This window comes from Crinia signifera, chromosome 8 (assembly GCF_055691185.1).
Source record: "Crinia signifera chromosome 8, ASM5569118v1, whole genome shotgun sequence".
NCBI classification, from domain to species: domain Eukaryota; kingdom Metazoa; phylum Chordata; class Amphibia; order Anura; family Myobatrachidae; genus Crinia; species Crinia signifera.
The window spans coordinates 145,085,476-145,107,559 of record NC_139224.1 but is presented as its reverse complement, the minus strand read 5'-3'; the positions used below and the strand labels follow the sequence as shown (position 1 = coordinate 145,107,559).

At 45.3% G+C, this 22,084-nt stretch overlaps 1 long non-coding RNA gene across 1 annotated transcript; it reads left to right on the top strand.

The window, feature by feature from the left end:
* Positions 1–1,346: 1,346 nt before the first annotated feature.
* On the top strand, positions 1,347–21,531 carry LOC146027127 (uncharacterized). Its single transcript, XR_014454689.1, has 3 exons — positions 1,347–1,603; positions 19,066–19,212; positions 21,438–21,531. It is a non-coding gene; the product is annotated as an uncharacterized LOC146027127 (long non-coding RNA).
* The last annotated feature ends 553 nt before the right edge of the window (positions 21,532–22,084 follow it).

Here is a 22,084-nt window from a genome sequence, read left to right as displayed (position 1 = left end):
AATAAACTGACGCAAAAATATTAGACCTCCTGTCTTTGCTGCCACCTCCTGCTTCATCCCTTTACCCATCACCTCCTCTCTTCTCTCAACCTCCACCGCCTGCTTTCTTTATCCTGTTCCCCATCACCTCTCCTATAACAGGTAAACTAACACAAAAGTATTCAAATGTATGTTCATTTCTTGACTTGTATATTTGATTTTGTATATTTTCACTTTCATTTCTTATAACTTATATGATTTAAAATATTGTTAAAATGTACATTTTAAATTTTTGTTGCCACTGCCTGGTTCATCTCTTTGCCTGTCACCTCCTCTCTTCTCTACTGCCACGCCTGCATTTTTCATCCCATTCTGTCACGTCCTCTCCTCTATTTACTGCCACCGCCTGCTTCCTGCGTCTCAATTCACATCCTCGCCTCTCCTTTCTATACTGCCACCGCCTATATTCTGTGTTTCATTCCCCGTCGCCTTCTCTCTTTTGCTGCAACCGCCTGCTTTCTTCATCCCATTCCTCTCCTTTCTTTGCCACCACCACCTGCTTTATGCCTCCTTCTGCATCCTATTCCCAAACTGCTCTTACCAGCGTCAACATCAAATACAAAGGTCTTATACTACTTGACCTGTGTGTAGCCTTTGCCACTGTAGATGACACTCATTTAAATGCTTCCACTGCCTGTAGTCTGTGTACCATTCCCCTTAACCTAGTGTCTCTGCTGTTACCGCCTGCTTTCTTCATTCCATTCCATCGCCTCCTCTCCTCTCTGCTGTCACTGCCTGCTTCCTGTGTCCCATTCCCTGTCACCTACTGTCTCTGCTACCACCACCTGCTTTCTGCATCCTATTCCCTATGTCTTCCTCTATGCTTTCTGCTGCTGCCCCCTACTTTCTGCATACAGTTTCCAATCACCTTCTCTTTCTGCCACCACTGCCCCTTTCTAGCCATGTTTTGTGTTGGGGTTTTTTCCATAATACAACATCACAAAATTATTGAAATGAAGAAAAAAAAACCTGGCCTCCATCCGTTCCCCCTCTAGCCAGACCATCACACGCCTTTATTGTGTTGTTGTATTATGAAAACATAAACTGACACAAAAATATGAAACCTGCTGCCACCGCCTGCTTCATCCCTGTCCCCATCACCTCATACCCTCCAACTGTACCAATTCTGCCGGTACAGTACCGCTTTTTAGCGGTCTGTACCGGCAAAAATCAATGTGTACCGATGTACCGATTTTTTGATAGCCGCCACCTGACTCTGGGAGTTGTAGTTTTATAGTTCTGTTCTATCTGCTGCTTTTCCGGCAGCATTAGTTGAGAGGGGGGAGTGGCTGGGCAGGAAGACTTCATCTCCCAAGGTGCCCTGCAGGGACGCGCAGGACCCGCCTCCCCCTGCTCACACAGTCTGTCACACGTATCTTTTGGTGCTTGCCTTGATGCTGCTGGCCGTGTAGCAGGGGCACCAGAAGGGAGGCCCTGGCTGAGTGAGCCAGGCTGAAGTAGAGGCCGCTACCATAAGTGTCAGGAAGCAGGGGAGGGACTGACAGCTTCCCCAGTCTGCTCGCTGCCTCACACACAGGAGTCAGGACGGAGCAGCAGCTGTGAGGTAACACACACACAGTGTCTGGCAATCATTGTGGGCTTCCCTGTATCTGATGCATTGCCCACAGATCTGTCCTAGTAATGCCTCCACAGGCTGAGCCCCGGCACACACGCATTGCCTGATCAGTGGCAATGTCCACAGTCCCCAGCCACACAACGAGTGTCCCCAAAACATCCTCCCCCCTGCATACACCTGCTGCTGCAATGGTGCATATGACAGTCACCTGGGAGCCACCAGCATCCATGCTGCCTTCATTAAGGCAGATCACAGACATACATACATGCAATCACACATCTGTGCATGTAGTATGGTATCTGTGTGAGCCTGCAGATGGGGAGGTGGTGTGATCTGTCAGAGCTCCTGTCCCTCCCAACATGTGCAGAGCTGCCAATCCTAAGGGCTCTTTGCAGGGTGGGGGTCCTCTTAAAAAAAAAAGAGGCATAGTACACATTCGGAAAGGGGGTGTGACCACGCCCACTTCAGCTTTGACCCCGCCCACTTTAACCCGTGGCCACACCCCTTTCCCGAATGTGTACCGATTTCTGCCCTTCAGATGTTGGAGGGTATGTCACCTCCTCTCTTCTCTGTGCTGCCACGGCCTGCTCTCTGTCATGAACCTGACTTGGTTCAGTCAGTTTCTGAGGTTTCTATGCCTGTTTGCTCCTAGCTGCTGCTGCTGCAGCTGCCCTGCATTCCCAGTGATTAAGTCTCCAGTGAACTTCCCTGAGTTCTGCAGCCTGATCCCTGACCCACACACACCTGTGCAGTAATCAGGTGTGTCTGTCTTTCCCCAGTGTTGATTAGTGCTGCGGCTGGCAGCCAATCACAGAAAGGCAAGGGGGATATAACTCAGGCCCTGGGCCTTCATTCCTTGCCTTGAACAATTGCTTACCTGTTCCCAGAATCTCCTGTGTCAGAGAAGTTTCCAAGGCTCTGAGATCCCCAGGTTCTCCTGTGTCTCTATCTCCAGGGTACCCCTGCACCTGCGATACCTACCTGGTTCTCTCCATCTCCAGAAGACTCCTGCGATTCCATCCCTGCAGTTGAGTAGCCGGTTTTCCGCTACAAACATCATTTGGCATTTCAGCCCATCAGTGACTTTTCCACCTGGTCCTGAAAACTGCCGACAGACTCTGTCGACTCCGGGGTTGTCTACTCCCTGCAGCTCTCATAGTGACTACATCATCTGTCCTATACTTCCAGCAAGTACCCCGGGGGCCTTCCCTCATCTGTCGACACCACGGTCGACATCTCACGTCGACATCCCCAGCAATTCCCAGATTGCACTTCCCTCATTGAGCTCTCCAAGTTCAAGTGTCATCACCCCAGCCTGCATCCAGAGGACCAGGGCAGGGGGCCGCGACCTGCCTGTCAGACGCAGCTAAGTCCAAAGCTCCTTGCGGGGCTCCCTGGTGAATACCGCTGGCAGGTTAGACTCCGCGCCCCTGTTTCTGGTCTCCGCCAACACTCTGGTTTGCTGTGCCCTGATCCCCCTGTTTATGTCCGTCATCAGACCTCCAGCGTTTAACTATCCAGCGCCCTCCACTGATCCACCACGGTCACAGCCGGGAACACAAAATACCCCTGCGCTGACAGTTTGTTCAAGGCCGATGGACTCGGCTCACGACCCAAGTGTGGGACCAGCGGCTCTTCCAGATGTCTCCGCCCGTATGAAGATCCAAGAAGCCACTCAGCAGTGGATAACGAAGAGTCTCCAGGGAGTATCCACTCGATTGGACACTATACAGCAGTCGTTGACACCTCCTGCGTCGACTGTCCAAAAAAATTTTGCATCACCTGCTGCCACTTCCTGTTTGGACGATCTCCAGCAATTCCTGGGTACTTCTAGTCCATGTTCCAAGTCAACTCCGGTTGTTCCAGTTTCCTGTCCCCAGTCACCCATGAATTGTCCACGGATTTCCCAGTTCCCTTGTCAAAGGGATTCTGAGCCTCTGAGTGTTTTTCATAGCTTGTTGGAACAGCTGCAAAGTCTTCTGTCCACTATAATAATGTTAATACCAGAGATTCTTCAGAGTACACAAGTTACCGCAAGAAGTTCTGCTCGACCCACTGCAATGAAACAATCCCCTGTTATTTCCTCACTTAGAAATAATCCACTCTCTTCCATGCAGTATGAAGACAAAGTCAGGAGATACTCACATCCCAAATGCTCGGAAGCTGAACGTCACCGTCGCAGACAGCTCCACTTATGCTTCTATTGTGGTAGTGCTAGTCACCTTATTAGAGACTGTAACCTCTGTACATCCAGGAAGGGTGACAAGCCTCAATGCCGCAGTGCTCTTATGCATAATACTTCTAAAACATCTGTATCTGTTTCTCCAGTTCCAGAAATGGCACCCAAGCCATTTACTCCAGGTCAGCCTTCTTCCTGTGCCATTATGTCTACACCCTGTGTAGTCCAGGTCCAAGATGGACCATCTGAATGTCCGGATTCAGTCCGTTCCGGTTCCAGCCCGGACTCTGCCTGTCCCAGTGTATATCAGCGTTCTCAATTTTCTGGAGTATCTAAACTTGAACAAGACCAGGCTCTCCAGGATCCATATATTAAGAGTCATCATATCTCCAGAGATAAAGATATTTCTAAACCCCGGTCCCTTGACTTAAAGATGGGTGTAATTTCACTCTGTCCTTCTGCAGGTCCTTTAAGAAATTCTAGTCCCATGGATGTACCAGCTAACATCACTTCTGTCCCTAAAGAGAAGTATACTGATCATTCAGAGTCTGCAATCTGTATTGGTTCTTCTGCTTTACATTATTTACAGGACTTTCTAACTGATACTTCCAAGAGAAAGGATCATATGCGTCCATTAGAATTGGACTCAGATTCTGATTATGACCCAGTTCATGATGAAACTCCCTTCCCGGGAGGATCTATCCCTCCCGACCATGTTTTTCTCCAGGAAGATATTCCAGTAAAATCAGTTTTTGTCAATGATGGATGGTCCACCTGTTCCGAAGATGAAAACCATGTTTTGCCTCAGGAAAAAATTAAATTGAATTCTACAAGTTGCTATCCAAAAGCCCCTGGCTATCTTACTAGATGCAACTTAAGCTATAGTGGAGTCCTAGCCTCAAGGGCCCGATCCTCCCGTCACTGCCAAGTTCATTGGGGTGTTCGGAGTCCACCCCTAAAGGGGGAGGTACTGTCATGAACCTGACTTGGTTCAGTCAGTTTCTGAGGTTTCTATGCCTGTTTGCTCCTAGCTGCTGCTGCTGCAGCTGCCCTGCATTCCCAGTGATTAAGTCTCCAGTGAACTTCCCTGAGTTCTGCAGCCTGATCCCTGACCCACACACACCTGTGCAGTAATCAGGTGTGTCTGTCTTTCCCCAGTGTTGATTAGTGCTGCGGCTGGCAGCCAATCACAGAAAGGCAAGGGGGATATAACTCAGGCCCTGGGCCTTCATTCCTTGCCTTGAACAATTGCTTACCTGTTCCCAGAATCTCCTGTGTCAGAGAAGTTTCCAAGGCTCTGAGATCCCCAGGTTCTCCTGTGTCTCTATCTCCAGGGTACCCCTGCACCTGCGATACCTACCTGGTTCTCTCCATCTCCAGAAGACTCCTGCGATTCCATCCCTGCAGTTGAGTAGCCGGTTTTCCGCTACAAACATCATTTGGCTTTTCAGCCCATCAGTGACTTTTCCACCTGGTCCTGAAAACTGCCGACAGACTCTGTCGACTCCGGGGTTGTCTACTCCCTGCAGCTCTCATAGTGACTACATCATCTGTCCTATACTTCCAGCAAGTACCCCGGGGGCCTTCCCTCATCTGTCGACACCACGGTCGACATCTCACGTCGACATCCCCAGCAATTCCCAGATTGCACTTCCCTCATTGAGCTCTCCAAGTTCAAGTGTCATCACCCCAGCCTGCATCCAGAGGACCAGGGCAGGGGGCCGCGACCTGCCTGTCAGACGCAGCTAAGTCCAAAGCTCCTTGCGGGGCTCCCTGGTGAATACCGCTGGCAGGTTAGACTCCGCGCCCCTGTTTCTGGTCTCCGCCAACACTCTGGTTTGCTGTGCCCTGATCCCCCTGTTTATGTCCGTCATCAGACCTCCAGCGTTTAACTATCCAGCGCCCTCCACTGGTCCACCACGGTCACAGCCGGGAACACAAAATACCCCTGCGCTGACACTCTCTACATCTCATTTAGTCACCTACTCTCCTCTTTACTGCCACTGCCTGCTTCCTGCGTCCCACTCCCCTTCACCTACTGTCTGCTGCCACCACCTGCTTTCTTCATCCCATTCTGTCACCTCCTCTCTCTACTGCCACCACCTGTTTCCTACATCCTATTCCCCTTCACCTACTGTCTATGCTGCCACCGTTTTTTTTCTGTGTCCCATTCACCGTCACCTCCACTCTTTGCTGCCACCATCTGCTTCCTGTGTCCCATCCCCTGCCACCTACTGTCTCTGCTGCCACCGCCTGCTTTCTTCATACCTTTCCACATCACGTCCTCTCTTCTCTCAACCTCCACCGCCTGCTTTCTTTATCGCATTCCCCTATCTATCTACCCACCCACTATCTATCTATCTAACTATCATCTACCTGTCTATCTATCTATCTACTCACTATCTATCTATTCATCCACTATCTATCTATCTATTTACCCACTAGATATCTATTTATCTATTCATCCACTATCTATTTATTTATTCACTCTCTATCTCAGTATATATCTCCCTCTAATATATATGTCTTCACTATAATTTCTTATAACTTTTATGCTTAAATTTTCTTTTGCTGCCGCAGCCTGCTTCATCTCTTCCGTCACCTCTACTCTTCTCTCAACCTCCACCGCCTGCTTTCTTTATCGCATTCCCCTATCTATCTATCTATTAATCCACTATCTACTTATTTATCCACTCTCTATCTCACTATATATCTCACTCTACTATATCTTTTCACTTTAATTTCTTATAACTTATTTGCTTAAAAAAAAATTCATATGTAAATTTACATTTTTTTCTGCCACCGCCTGCTTCATCTCTTCCATCACCTCCTTTTCTCTCTACTGCCACACCTGTATTTTTCATCTCATTCTGTCACCTCCTCTATTTACTGCCACCGCCTGCTTCCTGCGTCTCATTCCCCATCCTCGCCTCTCCTTTCTGTGCTGCCACCGCCTATATTCTGTGTCTCATTCCCTGTCGCCTCCTCTCTTTTGCTGAAACGTCCTGCTTTCTTCATCCCATTCCTCTCCTTTCTATGCCACCACCACCTGCTTTATGCCTCCTTCTGCATCCTATTCCCAAAATGCTCTTACCAGCGTCACCATCAAATACAAAGGTCTTATACTACTTGACCTGTGTGTAGCCTTTGCCACTGTAGATGACACTCATTTAAATGCTGCCACTGCCTGTAGTCTGCGTACCATTCCCCTTCACCTAGTATCTCTGCTGCCACCGCCTGCTTTCTTCATTCCATTCCATCACCTCCTCTCCTCTCTCTGCTGTCACTGTCTGCTTCCTGTGTCCCATTCCCTGTCACCTACTGTCTCTGCTGCCACCACCTGCTTTCTGCATCCTATTCCCTATGTCTTCCTCTGTTCTTTCTGCTGCTGCGCCCTACTTTCTGCATCCAGTTTCCCATCACCTTCTCTCTCTGCCACCACTGCCCCTTTCTAGACATGTTTTGTGTTTGTTTATTTTTTCATAATATAACATCACAAAAATATTAAAATGTAAAAAAAAAACCTGGCCTCCAACCGTCCCCTCTAGCCAGACCATCACACGCCTTTATTGTGTTGTTGTATCATGAAAAAATATACTGACACAAAAATATTCTGGTGTGGTTTAGGGCTCCGACAGTCGGGATCCCGACGACGGGATCCCAACTGGCCGGACCCAGACAGCATGGCGAGCGCAACAAAGCCCCTTGCGGGCTCGCTACGCGAGCCACCTATTCTATTCTCCCTCTATGCGGGTTGTGGACCCCGGCTGTCTGTGTTTTGACCGTCGAGATCTCGACGTCGGGTGAATGCCTGTCGGGATCCCGACTGTCGGGACCCCGTCCGGCACGAAATATTCGACCGCCTGTCTCTGCTGCCACCGCCTGCTTCATCCCTTTCCCCATCACCTCCTTTCTTCTCTCTGCTGCCACTGTCTGATCTCTACATACCATTCTGTCACCTACTCTCCTCTCTTTACTACCACTGCCTGCTTCCTGCATCACACTCCCCTTCACCTACTGTCTCTACTGCCACCATCTGTATTCTATGTCCCATTTACCATCACCTCCTCTCTTTTCTGACACTGCCTCCTTCCTGCGTCCCATTCCCTGTCACTTACTGTCTTTGCTGCCACCGCCTGCTTTTTCATCCCATTCCATCACCTCCTCTTCTCTCTGTACTTCCACTGCCTGCTTCCTGCATCCTATTCCACTTCACCCACTGTCTTTGCTGCCACCGTCTGTATTCTGTGTCCCATTCACCATCACCTCTACTCTTTGCTGCCACCACCTGTGTCCCATTCCGTCACATCCTTTCTCTGCTGTCAGCGCCTGCTACCTGCGTCCCATTCCACCTGACCTACTATCTCTGCTGCCTTGGCCTGCTTTATGCATCCTTTTCCCTATCTCTTTCTCTACGCTTTCTGCTACCGCCACCTACTTTCTTCATCCATTTTTCCAATCTCCACCGGCTTCTCTCTATCCATGTTTTTTTGTTAGTTTATTTTTTCATAATACATCACAAAGTATTAAAATAAAAATAACCTGGCCTCCACCACATGCTTCCTGCATCCCATTTCCCTTAACCTAATGTCTCTCCTGCCACTGGCTGCTTTCTTCATCCCATTCCGTCACCCTCTCTCGTCTCTCTACTGCCACCGCCTGCTTCCTGTGTCCCATTTCCCATCACCTCCTCTCTGCCACCACTGCCCCTTTCTAGCCATGTTTTGTGTTTTTTCTCATAATACAACATCACAAAATTATTAAAATGTAAAAAAAAAAAAAAAATTGGCCTCCAATCGTCCCCTCTAGCCAGACCATCAAGTGCCTTTATTGTGGTGTTGTATCATGAAAAAATAAACTGACGCAAAAATATTAGACCTCCTGTCTTTGCTGCCACCTCCTGCTTCATCCCTTTACCCATCACCTCCTCTCTTCTCTCAACCTCCACCGCCTGCTTTCTTTATCCTGTTCCCCATCACCTCTCCTATAACAGGTAAACTAACACAAAAGTATTCAAATGTATGTTGATTTCTTGACTTGTATATTTGATTTTGTATATTTTCACTTTCATTTCTTATAACTTATATGATTTAAAATATTGTTAAAATGTACATTTTAAATTGTTGTTGCCACTGCCTGCTTCATCTCTTTCCCTGTCACCTCCTCTCTTCTCTCTACTGCCACGCCTGCATTTTTCATCCCATTCTGTCACGTCCTCTCCTCTATTTACTGCCACCGCCTGCTTCCTGCGTCTCAATTCACATCCTCGCCTCTCCTTTCTATACTGCCACCGCCTATATTCTGTGTTTCATTCCCCGTCGCCTTCTCTCTTTTGCTGCAACCGCCTGCTTTCTTCATCCCATTCCTCTCCTTTCTTTGCCACCACCACCTGCTTTATGCCTCCTTCTGCATCCTATTCCCAAAATGCTCTTACCAGCGTCACCATCAAATACAAAGGTCTTATACTACTTGACCTGTGTGTAGCCTTTGTCACTGTAGATGACACTCATTTAAATGCTGCCACTGCCTGTAGTCTGCGTACCATTCCCCTTCACCTAGTATCTCTGCTGCCACCGCCTGCTTTCTTCATTCCATTCCATCACCTCCTCTCCTCTCTCTGCTGTCACTGCCTGCTTCCTGTGTCCCATTCCCTGTCACCTACTGTCTCTGCTGCCACCACCTGCTTTCTGCATCCTATTCCCTATGTCTTCCTCTGTTCTTTCTGCTGCTGCGCCCTACTTTCTGCATCCAGTTTCCCATCACCTTCTCTCTCTGCCACCACTGCCCCTTTCTAGACATGTTTTGTGTTGAGTTTTTTTTTCATAATACAACATCACAAAATTATTGAAATGAAGAAAAAAAAAACCTGGCCTCCATCCGTTTCCCCCTCTAGCCAGACCATCACACGCCTTTATTGTGTTGTTGTATTATGAAAAAATAAACTGACACAAAAATTTGAAACCTGCTGCCAACGCCTGCTTCATCCCTGTCCCCATCACCTCCTCTCTTCTCTTTGCTGCCACGGCCTGCTCCCTACATCCAATTTAATCACCTACTCTCCTCTTTACTGCCACTGCCTGCTTCCTGCGTCCCACTCCCCTTCACCTACTGTCTGCTGCCACCGCCTGCTTTCTTCATCCCATTCTGTCACCTCCTCTCTCTACTGCCACCACCTGTTTCCTACATCCTATTCCCCTTCACCTACTGTCTCTGCTGCCACCGTTTGTTTTCTGTGTCCCATTCACCGTCACCTCCACTCTTTGCTGCCACTATCTGCTTCCTGTGTCCCATCCCCTGCCATCTACTGTCTCTGCTACCACCGCCTGCTTTCTTCATACCTTTCCACATCACGTCCTCTCTTCTCTCAACCTCCACCGCCTGCTTTCTTTATCGCATTCCCCTATCTATCTATCTATCTATCTATCTACCCACTATCTATCTATCTATCTATCATCTACCTGTCTATCTACTCACTATCTATCTATTCATCCACTATCTATTTATTTATTCACTCTCTATCTCAGTATATATCTCCCTCTAATATATATGTCTTCACTATAATTTCTTATAACTTTTATGCTTAAATTTTCTTTTGCTGCCACAGCCTGCTTCATCTCTTCCGTCACCTGTACTCTTCTCTCAACCTCCACCGCCTGCTTTCTTTATCGCATCCCCCTATCTATCTATCTATCTATCTATCTATCTATCTATTAATCCACTATCTACTTATTTATCCACTCTCTATCTCACTATATATCTCACTCTACTATATCTTTTCACTTTAATTTCTTAGAACTTATATGCTTAAAAAAAAATTCAAATGTAAATTTACATTTTTTTCTGCCACCGCCTGCTTCATCTCTTCCATCACCTCCTTTTCTCTCTACTGCCACGCCTGTATTTTTCATGTCATTCTGTCACCTCCTCTATTTACTTACACCGCCTGCTTCCTGCGTCTCATTCCCCATCCTTGCCTCTCCTTTCTGTGCTGCCACCGCCTATATTCTGTGTCTCATTCCCTGTCGCCTCCTCTCTTTTGCTGAAACGTCCTGCTTTCTTCATCCCATTCCTCTCCTTTCTTTGCCACCACCACCTGCTTTATGCCTCCTTCTGCATCCTATTCCCAAAATGCTCTTACCAGCGTCACCATCAAATACAAAGGTCTTATACTACTTGACCTGTGTGTAGCCTTTGCCACTGTAGATGACACTCATTCAAATCCTGCCACTGCCTGTAGTCTGCGTACCATTCCCCTTCACCTAGTGTCTCTGCTGCCACCGCCTGCTTTCTTCATTCCATTCCATCACCTCCTCTCCTCTCTCTGCTGTCACTGCCTGCTTCCTGTGTCCCATTCCCTGTCACCTACTGTCTCTGCTGCCACCACCTGCTTTCTGCATCCTATTCCCTATGTCTTCCTCTGTTCTTTCTGCTGCTGCGCCCTACTTTCTGCATCCAGTTTCCCATCACCTTCTCTCTCTGCCACCACTGCTCCTTTCTAGGCATGTTTTGTGTTGAGTTTTTTTTTTCATAATACAACATCACAAAATTATTGAAATGAAGAAAAAAAAACCTGGCCTCCATCTGTTTCCCCCTCTAGCCAGACCATCACACGCCTATATTGTGTTGTTGTATTATGAAAAAATAAACTGACACAAAAATATGAAACCTGCTGCCACCACCTGCTTCATCCCTGTCCCCATCACCTCCTCTCTTCTCTCTGCTGCCACGGCCTGCTCTTTACATCCAATTTAATCACCTACTCTCCTCTTTACTGCCACTGTGTGCTTCCTGCGTCCCACTCCCCTTCACCTACTGTCTGCTGCCAACGCCTGCTTTCTTCATCCCATTCTGTCACCTCCTCTCACTACTGCCACCACCTGTTTCCTACATACTATTCCCCTTCACCTACTGTCTATGCTGCCACTTTTTGTTTTCTGTGTCCTATTCACCGTCACCTCCACTCTTTGCTGCCACCATCTGCTTCCTGTGTCCCATCCCCTGCCACCTACTGTCTCTGCTGCCACCGCCTGCTTTCTTCCTTTTCCACATCACGTCCTCTCTTCTCTCAACCTCCACCACCTGCTTTCTTTATCGTACTCCCCTACCCACTATCTATCTACCCATTATCTGTCTGTCTGTCTATCTACCCACTATCTATCTATTCATCCACTATCTATCTATTTACCCACTAGATATCTATCTATCTATTCATCCACCATCTATTTATTTATCCTCTCTCTCACTAGACATCTCACTCTAATATATATGTTTTCACTATAATTTCTTATAACTTTTATGCTTACATTTTCTTTTGCTGCCACAGCCTGCTTCATCTCTTCCGTCACCTCTACTCTTCTCTCAACCTCCACCGCCTGCTTTCTTTATCGCATTCCCCTATCTATCTATCTATTAATCCAATACATCTACTTATTTATCCACTCTCTATCTCACTATATATCTCCTCTCCTCTCTCTGCTGTCACTGTCTGCTTCCTGTGTCCCATTCCCTGTCACCTACTGTCTCTGCTGCCACCACCTGCTTTCTGCATCCTATTCCCTATGTCTTCCTCTGTTCTTTCTGCTGCGGCGCCCTACTTTCTGCATCCAGTTTCCCTTCACCTCCTCTCTCTACTGCCACCACCTGTTTCCTACATCCTATTCCCCTTCACCTACTGTCTCTGCTGCCACCGTTTGTTTTCTGTGTCCCATTCACCGTCACCTCCACTCTTTGCTGCCACCATCTGCTTCCTGTGTCCCATCCCCTGCCACCTACTGTCTCTGCTGCCACCGCCTGCTTTCTTCATACCTTTCCACATCACGTCCTCTCTTTTCTCAACCTCCACCGCCTGCTTTCTTTATCGCATTCCCCTATCTATCTATCTACCCACTATCTATCTGTCTATCTATCTATCATCTACCTGTCTATCTATCTACTCACTATCTATCTATTAATCCACTATCTACTTATTTATCCACTCTCTATCTCACTATATATCTCACTCTACTATATATTTTCACTTTAATTTCTTATAACTTATATGCTTAAAAAAAATTCAAATGTAAATTTACATTTTTTTCTGCCACCGCCTGCTTCATCTCTTCCATCACCTCCTTTTCTCTCTACTGCGACGCCTGTATTTTTCATCCCATTCTGTCACCTCCTCTATTTACTTACACCGCCTGCTTCCTGCGTCTCATTCCCCATCCTTGCCTCTCCTTTCTGTGCTGCCACCGCCTATATTCTGTGTCTCATTCCCTGTCGCCTCCTCTCTTTTGCTGAAACGTCCTGCTTTCTTCATCCCATTCCTCTCCTTTCTTTGCCACCACCACCTGCTTTATGCCTCCTTCTGCATCCTATTCCCAAAATGCTCTTACCAGCGTCACCATCAAATACAAAGGTCTTATACTACTTGACCTGTGTGTAGCCTTTGCCACTGTAGATGACACTCATTCAAATGCTGCCACTGCCTGTTGTCTGTGTACCATTCCCCTTCACCTAGTGTCTCTGCTGCCACCGCCTGCTTTCTTCATTCCATTCCATCACCTCCTCTCCTCTCTCTGCTGTCACTGCCTGCTTCCTGTGTCCCATTCCCTGTCACCTACTGTCTCTGCTGCCACCACCTGCTTTCTGCATCCTATTCCCTATGTCGTCCTCTGTTCTTTCTGCTGCTGCGCCCTACTTTCTGCATCCAGTTTCCCATCACCTTCTCTCTCTGCCACCACTGCTCCTTTCTAGGCATGTTTTGTGTTGAGTTTTTTTTTCATAATACAACATCACAAAATTATTGAAATGAAGAAAAAAAAACCTGGCCTCCATCCGTTTCCCCCTCTAGCCAGACCATCACACGCCTTTATTGTGTTGTTGTATTATGAAAAAATAAACTGACACAAAAATATGAAACCTGCTGCCACCACCTGCTTCATCCCTGTCCCCATCACCTCCTCTCTTCTCTCTGCTGCCACGGCCTGCTCTTTACATCCAATTTAATCACCTACTCTCCTCTTTACTGCCACTGTGTGCTTCCTGCTTCCCACTCCCCTTCACCTACTGTCTGCTGCCAACGCCTGCTTTCTTCATCCCATTCTGTCACCTCCTCTCACTACTGCCACCACCTGTTTACTACATCCTATTCCCCTTCACCTACTGTCTATGCTGCCACTTTTTGTTTTCTGTGTCCTATTCACCGTCACCTCCACTCTTTGCTGCCACCATCTGCTTCCTGTGTCCCATCCCCTGCCACCTACTGTCTCTGCTGCCACCGCCTGCTTTCTTCCTTTTCCACATCACGTCCTCTCTTCTCTCAACCTCCACCGCCTGCTTTCTTTATCGTACTCCCCTACCCACTATCTATCTACCCATTATCTGTCTGTCTGTCTATCTACCCACTATCTATCTATTCATCCACTATCTATCTATTTACCCACTAGATATCTATCTATCTATTCATCCACCATCTATTTATTTATCCTCTCTCTCTCTCTCTCACTAGACATCTCACTCTAATATATATGTCTTCACTATAATTTCTTATAACTTTTATGCTTACATTTTCTTTTGCTGCCACAGCCTGCTTCATCTCTTCCGTCACCTCTACTCTTCTCTCAACCTCCACCGCCTGCTTTCTTTATCGCATTCCCCTATCTATCTATCTATTAATCCAATCCATCTACTTATTTATCCATTCTCTATCTCACTATATATCTCACTCTACTATATATTTTCACTTTAATGTCTTATAACTTACAGTATATGCTTAAAAAACAATTCAAATGTAAATTTACATTTTTTTCTGCCACCGCCTGCTTCATCTCTTCCATCACCTCCTTTTCTCTCTACTGCCACGCCTGTATTTTTCATCCCATTCTGTCACCTCCTCTATTTACTGCCACCGCCTGCTTCCTGCATCTCATGCCCCATCCTTGCCTCTCCTTTCTGTGCTGCCACCGCCTATATTCTGTGTCTCATTCCCTGTCGCCTCCTCTCTTTTGCTGAAACGTCCTGCTTTCTTCATCCCATTCCTCTCCTTTCTTTGCCACCACCACCTGCTTTATGCCTCCTTCTGCATCCTATTCCCAAAATGCTCTTACCAGCGTCACCATCAAATACAAAGGTCTTATACTACTTGACCTGTGTGTAGCCTTTGCCACTGTAGATGACACTCATTTAAATGCTGCCACTGCCTGTAGTCTGCGTACCATTCCCCTTCACCTAGTATCTCTGCTGCCACCGCCTGCTTTCTTCATTCCATTCCATCACCTCCTCTCCTCTCTCTGCTGTCACTGCCTGCTTCCTGTGTCCCATTCCCTGTCACCTACTGTCTCTGCTGCCACCACCTGCTTTCTGCATCCTATTCCCTATGTCTTCCTCTGTTCTTTCTGCTGCTGCGCCCTACTTTCTGCATCCAGTTTCCCATCACCTTCTCTCTCTGCCACCACTGCCCCTTTCTAGGCATGTTTTGTGTTGATTTTTTTTTTCATAAAACAACATCACAAAATTATTGAAATGAAGAAAAAAAACCTGGCCTCCATCCGTTTCCCCCTCTAGCCAGACCATCACACGCCTTTATTGTGTTGTTGTATTATGAAAAAATAAACTGACACAAAAATATGAAACCTGCTGCCACCGCCTGCTTCATCCCTGTCCCCATCACCTCCTCTCTTCTCTCTGCTGCCACGGTCTGCTCTCTACATCCAATTTAATTACCTACTCTCCTCTTTACTGCCACTGCGTGCTTCCTGTGTCCCACTCCCCTTCACCTACTGTCTGCTGCCACCACCTGCTTTCTTCATCCCATTCTGTCACCTCCTCTCTCTACTGCCACCACCTGTTTCCTACATCCTATTCCCCTTCATCTACTGTCTATGCTTGACACTGTATGTTTTCTGTGTCCTATTCACCGTCACCTCCACTCTTTGATGTCACCATCTGCTTCCTGTGTCCGATCCCCTGCCACCTACTGTCTATGCTGCCACCGCCTGCTTTCTTCCTTTTCCACATCACGTCCTCTCTTCTCTCAACCTCCACCGCCTGCTTTCTTTATCGCACTCCCCTACCCACTATCTATCTACCCATTATCTGTCTGTCTATCTACCCACTATCTATCTATTCATCCACTATCTATCTATCTATTTACCCACTAGATATCTATCTATTCATCCACCATCTATTTATTTATCCAATCTCTCTCTCACTAGACATCTCACTCTAATATATGTCTTCACTATAATTTCTTATAACTTTTATGCTAAAATTTTCTTTTGCTTCCACCGCCTGCTTCATCTCTTCCGTCAACGCCTTTCTTCTCTCAATCTCCACCACCTGCTTTCTTTATCGCATTCCCCTATCTATCTATTCATCCACTATCTATTTATTTATCCACTTTCTATCTCACTATATATATCTCACTCTACTATATCATTTCGCTATAATTTCTTGTAACTCATATGCTTAAAAAAAATTTCAAATTTAAATTTAACATTTTTTGTGCCACCGCCTGCTTCATCTCTTCCGTCACCTCCTCTCATCTCTCAACCTCCACCGCCTGCTTTGTTTATCGCATTCCCCTATCTATCTATTTATCCACTATCTATTTATTTATGCACTCTATATCTTACTATATATCTCACTCTACTATATGTTTTCACTATAATTTCTTATAATTTATATGCTTAAATTTTTTTTGCTGCCACCGCCTGCTTCATCTCTTCCATCACCTCCTCTCTTCTCTCAACCTCCACCGCCTGCTTTCTTTATCGCATTCCTCTATTCATCCACTATCTATTTATTTATTCACTCTATATCTTACTATATATCTCACTCTACTATATCTTTTCACTATAATTTCTTATAATTTATATGCTTACATTTTTTTTGCTGCCACCGCCTGCTTCATCTCTTCCATCACCTCCTCTCTTCTCTCAACCTCCACCGCCTGCTTTCTTTATCGCATTCCTCTATTCATCCACTATCTATTTATTTATTCACTCTATATCTCACTATATATCTCACTGTACTATATCTTTTCACTATAATTTGTTATAATTTATATGCTTAAAAATTTTTTTTGCTGCCAGCGCCTGCTTCATCTCTTCCATCACCTCCTCTCTTCTCTCAACCTCCACCGCCTGCTTTCTTTATCGCATTCCCCTATCTATCTATTCATCCACTATATATTTATTTATTCACTCTATATATCACTATATATCTCACTCTACTATAATTTTTCACTATAATTTCTTATAATTTCTATGCTTAAAAATGTTTTCAAATGTAAATTTACATATTTTTCTGCCACCGCCTGCTTCATCTCTTCCGTCATCTCCTCTCTTCTCTCAACCTCCACCGCCTGCTTTCTTTATCGCATTCCCCTATATATCTATTAATCCACTATCTATTTATTTATTCACTCTATATCTCACTATATATCTCACTGTACTATATCTTTTCACTATAATTTGTTATAATTTATATGCTTAAAAAAATTTTTTGCTGCCAGCGCCTGCTTCATCTCTTCCATCACCTCCTCTCTTCTCTCAACCTCCACCGCCTGCTTTCTTTATCGCATTCCCCTATCTATCTATTCATCCACTATATATTTATTTATTCACTCTATATATCACTATATATCTCACTCTACTATAATTTTTCACTATAATTTCTTATAATTTCTATGCTTAAAATTTTTTTCAAATGTAAATTTACATATTTTTCTGCCACCGCCTGCTTCATCTCTTCCGTCACCTCCTCTCTTCTCTCAACCTCCACCGCCTGCTTTCTTTATCGCATTCCCCTATATATCTATTAATCCACTATCTATTTATTTATTCACTCTATATCTCACTCTACTATATCTTTTCACTATAATTTCTTATAATTTATATGCTTAAATTTTTTTTGCTGCCACCGCCTGCTTCATCTCTTCCGTCACCTCCTCTCTTCTCTCAACCTCCACCGCCTGCTTTCTTTATCACATTCCTCTATTCATCCACTATCTATTTATTTATTCACTCTATATCTTACTATATATCTCACTCTACTATATCTTTTCACTATAATTTCTTATAATTTATATGCTTACATTTTTTTTGCTGCCACCGCCTGCTTCATCTCTTCCATCACCTCCTCTCTTCTCTCAACCTCCACCGCCTGCTTTCTTTATCGCATTCCTCTATCTATCTATTCATCCACTATATATTTATTTATTCACTCTATATATCACTATATATCTCACTCTACTATAATTTTTCACTATAATTTCTTATAATTTCTATGCTTAAAATTTTTTTCAAATGTAAATTTACATATTTTTCTGCCACCGCCTGCTTCCTCTCTTCCGTCACCTCCTCTCTTCTCTCAACCTCCACCGCCTGCTTTCTTTATCGCATTCCCCTATATATCTATTAATCCACTATCTATTTATTTATTCACTCTATATCTCACTCTACTATATCTTTTCACTATAATTTCTTATAATTTATATGCTTAATTTTATAATTTTAATTTTTTTCTGCCACCGCCTGCTTCATCTCTTCCGTCACCTTCTCTCTACTGCCACCGCCGGCATTTTTTATCCCATTCTGTCACCTCTTCTCCCCTATTTACTGCCACCGCCTGCTTAATGCGTCTCATTCCCCATCCTCTCCTCTCCTTTCTATGCTGCCACCGCCTATATTCTGCGTCTCATTCCCTGTCACCTCCTCTCTTTGCTGCCACCGCCTGCTTTCTTCATCACATTCCTCTCCTTTCTTTGCCACCACCACCACCTTTCTGCCTCCTTCGGCATCCTATTCCCAAACTGCTCTTACCAGCGTCACCACCAAATACAAAGGTCTCATACTACCTGACCGTTGTGTAGCCTTTGCCACTGTAGATCACACGACTTCATATCTTACCTGTTGACATCCATCCTCTTACCTTCTGTATTTCAGCTGATGTTCTATATGATAACAAAAGTGCATTGTACCTATTACACCATGTGCATTCTGGTCACATTTATAAAAAGATACAAAATAGATACAAAATAGCATAATATATATATTTGTTGAGATATTTGTTGAGTAAGCACCTGGACCTGCACATCAGGGGTTCTATGGGGAGGAGCCACATCTTAATGGGAAATGGTGGATGGGGCAGAGTGTTTGTAAGTAATTGTTGGCTGGCTGCATTTACAGGAGATAATATGTAAATGAGACAGAAGGGGTACAGACTGAGTATCTTTAGTTACAGAGAGGTTGCAAAATCTCTTCCCTGCTTACGGATCTTTCTTTTACAGGTTCTCAGTAAAGACCTTATTCTGGTCCCCATGAAATGAATTTCACAGTGTTGCGTGTGGACCAAACTTCATTCGCAGTGCCTGCGTACCCCCCCCTCCCCCTGCACGGCTGCGAATCAGGGCCAGGGTGATCATAATGAATAGCAGGTAGGAAATAAATATGTGGTACACAGAACTGGCAAGTTGCTCAAATGAACTCATTGGTCCATTGCAAGTGCTTGCAAGGGAGGGGCTAGTTCAGGCAAGGGAGGGGCTAGTTCAGGCAAGGTAGGGGCTAGTATAGGCAAGGTAGGGGCTAAACAAGGCAAGAGAATCACAGAATTCCCCCACCCTACAGTATAGTAATAATGCAGAAAACTCAGTTTGTTTCTCCTTCGCTCCATAGGGATATATGTACACTGAGTTCTCTGCATTACTACTATCATACATATATTCCAATACACTGATTAATCCTTTTGCTGTACGTACCATCTATGTATATTAGATGCCGCATAGATAATGTAGTGCTGGAAATAAAATTCACCAGCAAATGTAGGGGCATTTTCTAGTGAGATCACTTAGAGAATAACCTGAAATCACCCCGGGTGTACGCCCCATTCTGAACATGTATTATTGGTTTGTATAATACTGCTATACCCAGATCTAGGTCCATTTTTCTTTCTTTATCATGTCCCCATTTAAAGTTGAAGTCTTCAATTAAACATGGTTAAAAATAATAAGAAAAATGAAGATATAATGTACTTACATGCAGAACCTGGCATGGTCGCATCCAGCAGTGCCTCTGCCTCACTAGATGTATTTAGACCAGGTGGATTTGGGAAGCTTCTCCAGCTGGAGGTAATTGACGAGAAACCCGTAAAATTTGCCTGCTCCGCCGCTGTAATTGGTGGGTAATTGGCCTCTTCTGCCTCCATTAGTTCTAGATGGTTATTACTGGAGGCAGAGGGTGGAAAGAATGCCTACAGAAATAAGAAGTAACAGTGTATATCAGTGATTATTACAGCTACCATAGGACTGTGTAAGACAGACAGAGGCATTTAGCAAACTTCTTTATGTAAAGGTTATTTATAGTAGTTTCCATTATAGACCCTAAGAAAATGCCTATATATAAAGCTAAAGGCAGTGGCATAAATGTTGCATAAATGTATAAAGGTGTCGCTCAGACCATATATATATATATATATATAACCACAGCATTACAGTAGATGTGAGGTCGCTATGGTGCAATTACAGGTGTTCGTCTACTCTGTGCTATCAAGAGACATCTATATACTCTAGAAGTGCAGAGAGGAAAATGACATTCCAGAAGCTCACTATGGAAAGTGTAACCTGTGCTCTATAGTCCACTTTGTCTCCTTGTCAGCTTATTATGAGGCGCAGGATTATCAATTATATTAGAAAAATGTCAGAAGATGTAACGGAGCTCACATCTGGGGCAATAAGAAAGTATTGGTAACATAGTAATTATGTCCTTTCTACTTGTGTGTCCCCTGCTAGAAAGAAAACTAAAAATATGTCTTTGTCAGTGATTTTTATGTAACCCTGAGCACAAGAATAACTGTGTTAGGGAACTTTACACTGTTAAGGCCCCCATATGTTACGCGATTTGGGCCAGAGGATCCAGCAGATTGTCTCTGACATCCGATCGGATCCGATGCGCAGTCCCGTGCGCATCGGATCAGAGCTCGGACGGGCTGCGCATAAAATACATCTTATGTGCAGCAGTCAGCAGAAAATCCTGGGTGCGATGAGCAGGGTGCAGCAGGTGGCAAGGAGAATTGAAAAATCCTATTCAAAAGTGGCCACTGTTTGGCTGAGAGATCTCTTTCAGCCAATCAGCAGCCACCTGATCTTTTGAATAGTATTTTTCAATTCATACACCCCCTGCCTGCAGCTCTCCGAGATTATGTGTGATAAATCCCATGTAATTCATGTGTAAGAAAAGGCCCATCATGTGCCAAATCTTATTAAGCTCTCTCAGGTAGGGTTAGGATTAAGGTCAGGGTTAGTCTGCAGAAGAGGACAGTTAGGGTTAGGCACTAGGGGGCAGTTAGGATTAAGGTCAGGGTCAGGCTGCAGAAGGGGAGAGTTAGGCTTAGACACTGGGGTGTATAGTTAGGGTTAGGCATTAGGGGGTGGAGTAGGGCTAAAATGACTAAAACTTGACAATTTGTCAGTGAAACGTTTCACCCTGTCTATCCTAGACACTGTCTAATTAGTGACCCTGTCAGCCTATTGCATGCTGACATAATGGCTGTCTATATAGACAGAGCCGATCCCTTAATCCACACCCCATGTATGTGTTTGGCACTTATACATTATCTGCTGACCAGCAATGAGTAGCTCATGGAAGTTCTGTTTTATACTTACAGGGAAGTATGGGGGCTCCATCCCAAGGGATTCCATGGCGACCCAGTCAATGTGCTGGAAGAAGGGGTGGTGGCGGATGCTGTCATTAACTCCTGGTTCTTGGCCCAGATGGTTATTGACAAGCTGAAAAAGGTATTTGGATGTAATTATACAGCACAGTTGCTCAATACAATCATTGTACAAACATTTCTGCTGCCGGCACAGAAGAATATAAAGGGATTTCTCCATGGCCACAGTATGTTACTACTGACATTCTATCTGGGATCTGTTGTGTGTCTCACATTACATTCCCAATTCCAAGAACATGTAACCATTCTGCCATTTCCTGTCATATGTGTCCTAAAGGTCCATACACACTGGGCTATTATGCCCAGTGTGTGTGGACAGCGATGATCGCTATCATCGCTGAGGGGGAAAGCTGCTCAGTGCATACACACTGGGCGGCTTTTCCCCCTGCCCGGCGGGGGAGGACGGCTTTGCATAGTGCAGAGCTATGCAAAGCCGTCCTCAAAGCCGCTCATCTGCTTGTAATAGCAGCAGATGAACGGCTTTCCTGGCGATGATGCGGGAGCGTGCAGCATCGCTCATCGCCGGGGCACACACACTGGGCGGCTTTGAGCTGAAAGCCGCTCAAACCTGCTTTTTTGAG